Genomic DNA, 8,988 nt, shown 5'->3' on the forward strand with positions numbered 1-8,988 from the left:
CTATCACTTTTGGGAAAAAAAAGTATTTGCTTCTTCTGAACCTAATTGCCAAGATTTGTTGGCTTTTGTACAAAAACTGGATTTTGCCTCAACTGACCTTATCTCAGAACTTAAGTGGTTAGCTCCTAAGTGGGTGCAGTATTAGTAATAACTCCACCTGATTTTCATATAGCTTAGTTCCCAAAGTTTTGCAAAATAATATGTTTACTACACCTCTTTGAAGCCAGGAGATAATTATAGACAAAAAGCTGCAGAGAAGTTAAATCCAGCTTACTACTCAGGATCACAGTTTCAAGTAACGCCAGGACCTGAGCATGAATTCTCCCAATCCTTGTCTTTCAAGGTGTTCAAAGAGATCTGATTTCAGTCCATTCCCAAATTCTCCCCATTCTTAGCTCCTTCTGTGTCCCTGGTTGTGACTCAGGAGCATGAAAGGAACATGTTCAGATTTTCATCTTTGCATTTCCCCCTCCACTTGCTGATGCTTAAAAATCAGCTGGAATATGGTCATTAATATTTTTACAAAATGATATGTTTTACTATATTAAGCTGAGTCAGTAGAAAGTGGAAAGAAATAGAAGCAGGTACTAATGCACTCTGGGGGTATAGCACCAATAACTAATTGCCTAGGATTCTGCCCCGATTTGTTTATTATACTCATTCATTCCCTCAAATAGGTAAGAGTTTCTCTTAATGTGGGATGCAGTCTGTATTACCACTCTGCAATCTCCCTGTACCCACATCGCCTGCCTTATCTCAGGGCTGTGTACAATACTGCCTTTTGTTCAAAACAAAATCTCTTCTAAGTGTTTATTTTCTACCTCCTGCTGGTGAGCCAGGTACACATCTGGTGAGTGCAGAGAGAACGGGCAGAGGCAGACAGCTTCTTTCACAGCCTCCAGAGAGACATTTAAGCTACGGGAACAGCTATTTATTAACAAGTATCATCTTCATCATTTACTTTGAGATGTCTTCTCTCTCTACTCAGTAACATGGAGAGGCAGAAAGAATGCAATGATAATTAAGTTTTATTTATAGCATCTTTCTATGCTATCAGATTATCCTATCCATGAACAATACAACTACTAAATGGGGATAATTGAACAAAGAAAATCTAAGTAGTGTAGATGGAGAAAACATTTTAAACATGGAAACCTTTAAGTAAAAAACATTTAAACATTTGAAACGTTGTCTCAAAATGATATAAAGTCACTGAAGTGGTGAGATGAATGAAAGCTCTTTGGGACAAAAGCTGTAGTTAGAAAAACACACACAGCAGAAGAATGTGGTTGTAATCGCCTAGTAAATGCTTCTGAGAAGATTCAAAAGAGCCTTTGCTGTCTGTGTGGGTGACACATAACAGGAGAAATGAGAAAGAAGCTTAGAGTAAAAATTAACACTCCTAGAAATGGAACCAATAGGTACAGCCAAGGACAGAAGTTCTACATTGATTTATCCCTAGTTCTCTGACCTGAGGCTTCTCTCCTCTTACTTAATCATTATCAAACCTTTCATTGCTAATCTTTCAAGACCCAGAAATGACTGATTCTTTTTACCAGGCTTCCCAAAACGTCCAACTTTCAACATTACCAACTTCATCTGGACTCCCATGGTATCCATTGTTTCTAATTTCACACTTTACTCCCCTCTCAGTGTTATGTGTTCTTGATATGTGTGTGCATAATAATATATTTCTTATTCATGCATTTATTGCATCCAAAAATAGTTTTGAATATCTGTTATGTGCAATGCTAAAGACACAGTAGAAAATAAGAATCAATATTTGACATCTAGAGGAGAGTCAGAAAGGAAATATGTGATATCAATAGAGTGTGGTAAATAATCTGAAGACATAAAGACAAATTTGTGTGGGATGGGAAACACAAGTTTCTAAAAGGATCTATTCTGAAAGGATCAGAAACTTTTTTTTCTGGGAAAGGTGAAATTGATGCTGAAATGTGCATTACCCAGAGGAAGAGAGTTTCTCCACAGTGATTTGATATGTGGTCTGGACTCACTGCAGACTTTCTGATTCCCATGAAACAGGCACCTTTTTTTATGTTCACCTCTTCCTTTCCTGAGACCAGCCATCTGTATGGAGTCAAAAGTTTTCTATATAAATGATAGATTACTGCTAGGAAACCCTAGTAAACTAGCATCTTTAACTATCTGGTGTCAGTTTTTTATGTTAAATAGGTTAGCTATAAAATTATCTTTCTCCTCACTCAGCATGTTTTAAAATTATGTATTTTTGCCTCTGTCTATGTTTATTAAGATGAAGGCTCTGGCTATACTTCCATTTATTTGTTTCCTGTGGTTTTAAAGTAAAAATCTGATATACATGAAGAGTGAAACAAAATCAATAGGTTCTTAGATTATTTCCAACAAAAAGCTTTCAACAAGTCCTCTTACTCTAGGAGCTCAGATTGAAAAGACAAGAGAAATCACCAGGATCTTCAGATTTTGTTTCCAGATTCATAAATTTGGACTTGAACCCAACATAAAGAATCTCTCATTTTATCAAATGTATTCATATTTTCCAAAATTCAATTTTTGAATAAAATTTGGCTATAAGTACACAGTGAATTCAAATGGATTAGCCAAGATCATACTGATGCTTCATTCCTCTTGTTGTTGTTCAGTCGCTCAGTTGTGTCCAACTCTTTAGGACCCCATGGACTGCAGCACACCAGGCCTCCCTGTCCTCCACTGTCTCCCGGAGTTTGCTCAAGTTCATGTCCATTGAGTCAGTGATGCTATCTAACCATCTCATCCTCTGCCACCCCCTTCTCCTGTTGCCTTCAATCTTTCCCAGCATCAGGGTCTTTTACAATGTCACTCCCCTTAGAAAAGCATACATGAGTTGTACAAACCCAGGAGGGAAATACTAACAGCAAATGTCTATATCTCCACACACTCCCACGCCTCAATTGCTTGCTTATCAATCCCTGGCAAGTCCCTGAAGCATGTAGCTAACCTGGAAACTTCCTCCACTGAAACTTTGCCTGCCACGAGGCCAAGTTCATTAGTACATATGTGCTGCCTCATGAATAGACTGATTCATCCTCTAGGAATGTATTTTGAGAATCAATAGTCATTTAGAAAGAACAATCAGCAGAGTAACACATTGTGTACAAATGCACCTGATTATACATATCTGAAAAAAGACACGCACTTGATTTTGCAGTTTAGTCCACATGAATGAGTCTACATGTCAGTGCTGTGGTCTAAGAAAAATCAGAAAACCTCGGTGTAGTCTGTGCTACCGAGGGTAGCACAACTCAGAAGTCTATGACCTAAGCAAATTGCTTAACCACCGTGAGCCTCACAGAAGTTATCTAGGGTAGAGGCAATGGAATGAGGGCTCATGCCTCAGTACTTCAAACAAAGTCTGGACTAAAACCAAGCTACTATGTTAAGGCAGTTTTCTCTTAGGTACCAACATTGCTAGCTCTTTACTCCATGTCTTTCATAGAAGGAGAAACAGGTGAAAAAATTTTGTGATGAGATCAATTATTTTGAAATTTGACAGAAACATTATTTGTTATCTAGCCCTTTGCCTTGAGGGTATAAACATGGTTAATTATTATAGTCCTTCACCCTATAGCATCCTCAAAAAGAGGTGAAGGGACTTGAGACTGTCACTCAACAAGTATTTATTGCTTGCCTACTAAGTATTGACTCAGATGGTAAAGAATCTGCCTGCGATGGGGGAAACCTGGGTTTGATCCCTGGGTTGGGAAGATCTCCTCAAGGAGAGCATGGCAACCCATTCCAGTATTCTTGCCTGGAGGGTCCCCATGGATAGATGAGCCTGGTAGGCTACATACAGTCCACAGAGTTGCAAAAAGTCAGACACAACTAAGTGACTAAGCACAGCACTGTGTATCAGAAGGGAATGAAACAAACCAAAAATCCTTTCATGAAGCTTATGTTCTGATAGAGCAGAAAGAGTCTTCCTGCAGTGCAGGAGTCCTGGGTTTGATCCCTGAGTTGGGAAGATCCCCTGGAGAAGGGAATGACAACCCACTCCAGTATTCTTACCTGGTGGGTGATAGTCTGTGGGGTCATGAAGAGTCGGACATGACTGAGCGACAAACACACACACACAGACACACACACAGACACACAGACACACACAGACACACACAGAGACACACACAGACACACACAGACACACAGACACAGACACACACACAGACACACACACACACACACACACACAGACACACAGACACACACACACAGACACACATACAGAGACACACACAGACACACACACACACACACACACACACACACACACACACAGACACACAGACACACAGACACACAGACACACACAGACACACACACACACACAGACACACAAGTACACACACACACAGACACACACAGACACAGACACACACACACAAACACACACACAGACACACAGACACAGACACAGACACACACACACACAAACAGACACACAAAGACACACTGACACACACACAGACACACAGACACAGACACACACACACACACACACACACACACACACACACACACAGAGACACACAGACACAGACACACACACAGACACACACAGACACACACACAGAGACACACACACACAGACACACACACAGACACACACAGACACACACACAGAGTTTTACCCCAAATTCAAATCAGGTTAAAAGGAATTTGATTATTCAAATTCAAAGTGAGTTTTAACTTGATTATTCAAAATCAAAAGGACTGGGATTATTTTTGCTTTAGCATCTCTCTATTTATAATGCTGAAAAGAGGAGAGAAAGAGCATTAGAGAATATCTTATCTTAAGCAGTTAAGATCTGGATCTACTCCCATCATTACTGTCAATGTTATGAGGGAAAGTGGATTCACTTTTATATTCTGTTAAATTTGTAGGGAGAACTAGATACCATTGAAACTTCTGAAATTGATCTATATCTGCTTTTTGTTCTTCAAGAAGAATTGAGAAAATAAGATCTGTCTTGACAACAGAGTCAAAAGAGAAAATGTATGTGAAATTGCAAACGACATACTATGAGTCAAATGTAAATTCTTCTTACTCTTCTAATTGAGCCACGTAAGTGTTAAGGGAATTTCCAACATAACACTGAGACGGCATGGTATTGCTTCAATTCCCCAAACAGGCTCAACTCAAATTAGAAAGCTAAAAAAAAAAATAATAATAATAATAATTTATGAGCTGTGATTTGAACCCAGGATATCTGGCCCACACCTCGGAGCTTAACCGCTATGCTATGCTGTGTTACATTTGTCACCAAAAAAAAAAAAAAGATAAAAAGTTAGCTGTGGAGAAGAGAGGGAGTAATTCTATAGGATTAGCACCAATTTGAATCAGTATAATAGAAGCAGAGAGCACCACACTAAGTAAGGCATGGGGAACTATTCAACTGTAGAACTAGTTTGGAATGAGAATGATTTTCATGAGTTAAATACTTCTGAGTGGTTAGACAATTGCAAAATGTTTCCCTGTTTCAGATATTGTGGTGCAGTAATGTTCCTCCTTTCTCCTATAAAAGGGAAAACATATCCAGAATAAACTATAGTTGTTCCCTCAATACACTGACCCATCCCTGAGGGGTAATACATTTACAGGATGTAAAACAATGCCAGGGTCTGCTCCCATATTTGACAGGTCAAGGTAATGGCATAGTTCAATAAAGAACAATTAAAGGAAGTTCCATTTCGTCTGACTCCCTAAGCTTGTACCAAAGTTGCTGAAAAGACCAATATGATCTTTGTTCTCCTTCTACACTGCTTACACATACAGTCTGCTTCCATGCCTGTGGCATAAGATACTGAAAGCTGACCTCTCCCCCAAGAGTCAGCCAATTGTCTTTAACCCAGTCCAAGTAAAACCTTCTCTGGCCCCAGACCATCTTCTGAGAATAAAAGCATCTAGTAGCTTAACTTTCTGTTATGCTCTTAAATATACTTTGCTAAAGTATTTATTTTTAAAATAAAAAATGTCTTTTTCCTACTGCTAAAGTAAAGCATTGCAGAAAATTTAGAAAATATTTAAAAGCATGTATAATGAACCTGGAATCAACACGATAATAGATTTCTTTCATATGCATGTATATATGTGTAATCTAATTTTATATCTAATGTGTATGTATCATGTGTATATGATTCACTTCTTATACTTAGAAAACAAAATTGTGACACATTTAATATACTGTCTTTTAAATTTAATACTATACTGTGAACACATTCCTATATGATGAAATATTATTTTAAAGCTCAAATTTTTAGGAATTTCTTCAGGCTATAGTAGAGTAGGTTATTCCCATCAATTTTTTGAAGAAAGCAAATATGAAAGCTGGATAAAATATAAGAAACACATCAGTGTGAAAGTATTGGAGAACTACCAAGACAATCAGGCCTTGAAGGGCCAGTATTCTTAAAAGAGGGGAAGTGAAATGTTGAAAGATCAGTATTTCCCCTGTATTGCCTCTTGTGGTATTGCTATTTGTAAGCACTTCAGGGCACAGGCCAAATAGAAAACTGGGAAGCAAAAATTTACTAGGTTCCAGAGTTTCAGGGATCAGGAAAAAAGAAAGATGAAAAAGACAAATTCACTAAAGTCTAACACTCTGCACTGCTTTCCCTCTCAAAGCATATGTCATTTATTAAGTCATAAGTATTGAGAGTAAGTATTAAATTGTAAGCCTGAGGAAACTTCAGGAGATAGTGAGGGAAGAGGAAGCCTGGCGTGCTGCAGTCCATGGGGTCTTGAAGAGTCAGGCACGACTGAGTGACTAAACAATAAATGGAGAGTAAGGTTTTTCTAAGAAAACAATTAGGAAGTGGCTAATAAAAACATGAAGGGCTAAGTACATTTTTGAGTTTTCAGTGTTCTCATGGTGTTGGTTAAACAAAAATTGGAGTTCAGATTTCCCAGGAGGAGGGAATGTAAACAACTTAGGTCTTGATTTGAGACCCAAGAAGAGCCAGAGACCAACCATCACAAACATTATGAGCCAGTCTCAAAATACCCACATAGTCAAGATAATGTGGCCTGACTCTAACTGCCTGCTAGAATAAAATTCATTTCTATTTTTTAAAAAAGTAGCCAGAATCTCTATAATTGTTCATATGCAATGTTACAACATTTAAAAATTATCAGGTGTAGAAGATTGGACCAAGTAAATAGAAACTATGAAGAAAACACATGAAGTCTTTAAGATAGATTTTAAAATAATTTTGATTAATATGTTCAGCAAATCAGATGACACAATATGGAGCTTCAGAAAATAACTGGAAACTATAAAAAATTCAGTGAAAATTGTATAACAGAAAAAATAACAACTGAAATTAAGAATTCAAAGGATCCCATTTATCAGTGATTAGACATAATAGGAGGGGGGGATTAGTCATCTGAAAGATAACAGTAGAAAATATGAAATCTGAAGCACACAGAGAAAAGAACGATAGAAATACAGAAAAGATTATGTGATAAATAAGACACAATGTGAGAAGAAACTATGCATGTAATTAGAATTGAGTAGAAGGAGAATGGGTGAAGCAATAGTCCAACAAAAGATAATAGCCAATAAGTCTTAAAAAAGGATGAAATACACCAAACGACAGATTTAGGTAGCATTACAAACACCAAAGAAAAGGCAATGCCAAAGAATGCTCAAACTACCACACAATTGCACCTATCTCACACACCAATAAAGTAATGCTCAAAATTCTCCAAGCCAGCTTCAGCAATATGTGAAACATGAACTTCCAGATGTCCAAGCTGGTTTTAGCAAAGGCAGAGGAACCAGAGATCAAATTGCCAGCATCCTCTGGATCATTGAAAAAGCAAGAGAGTTCCAGAAAAACATCTATTTCTGCTTTATTGACTATGCCAAAGTCTTTGACTGTGTGGATCACAATAAACTGTGGAAAATTCTGAAAGAGATGGGAATACCAGACCACCTGACCTGCCTCTTGAGAAACCTGTATACAGGCCAGGAGGCAACAGTTAGAACTGGACATAGAACAACAGACTGGTTCCAAATGGGAAAAGGAGTATGTCAAGGCTGTATATTGTCACCCTGCTTATTTAACTTATATGCAGAGTACATCATGAGAAACGCTGGGCTGGAGGAAGCACAAGCTGGAATCAAGATTGCCGGGAGAAATATCAACAACCTCAGATATGCAGATGACACCACCCTTATGGCAGAAAGTGAAGAGGAACTAAAAAGCTTCTTGATGAAGGTGAAAGAGGACTGTGAAAAAGTTGGCTTAAAGCTCAACATTCAGAAAACTAAGATCATGGCATCTGGTCCCATCACTTCATGGGAAATAGATGGGGAAACAGTGGAAACAGTGTCAGACTATTTTTCTGGGCTCCAAAACCACTGCAGATGGTGATTGCAGCCATGAAATTAAAAGACGCTTGCTCCTTGGAAGGAAAGTTATGACCAACCTAGGAGGAAATGGCAACCCACTCTAGTATTCTTGCCTGGAGAATTCCAGGAACAGAGCTGTTGTGCTGCCGTCTATGGGGTCACACAGAGTCAGACACGACTGACGTGACTTAGCAGCAGCAGCAGCAGACAGCATATTAAAAAGCAGAGACATTACTTTGCCAACAAAGATCCATCTAGTCAAGGCTATGGTTTTTCCAGTAGTCATGTATGGATGTGAGAGTTGGACTATAAAGAAAGCTGAGCACTGAAGAATTGATGCTTTTGAACTGTGGTGTTGGAAAAGACTCTTGAGAGTCCCTTGGACTGCAAGGAGATCCAACCAGTCCATCCTAAAGGAGATCAGTCCTGGGTGTTCATTGGAAGGACTGATGTTGAAGCTGAAACTCTAATACTTTGGCCACCTGATGTGGAGAGCTGACTCATTTGAAAAGACTCTGATACTGGGAAAGATTGAGGGCAGGAGAAGAAGGGGATGACAGAGGATGAGATGGTTGGATGGCATCACCGACACAATGGA

Source organism: Odocoileus virginianus, chromosome 11, assembly GCF_023699985.2.
Source record: "Odocoileus virginianus isolate 20LAN1187 ecotype Illinois chromosome 11, Ovbor_1.2, whole genome shotgun sequence".
Taxonomy (NCBI): domain Eukaryota; kingdom Metazoa; phylum Chordata; class Mammalia; order Artiodactyla; family Cervidae; genus Odocoileus; species Odocoileus virginianus.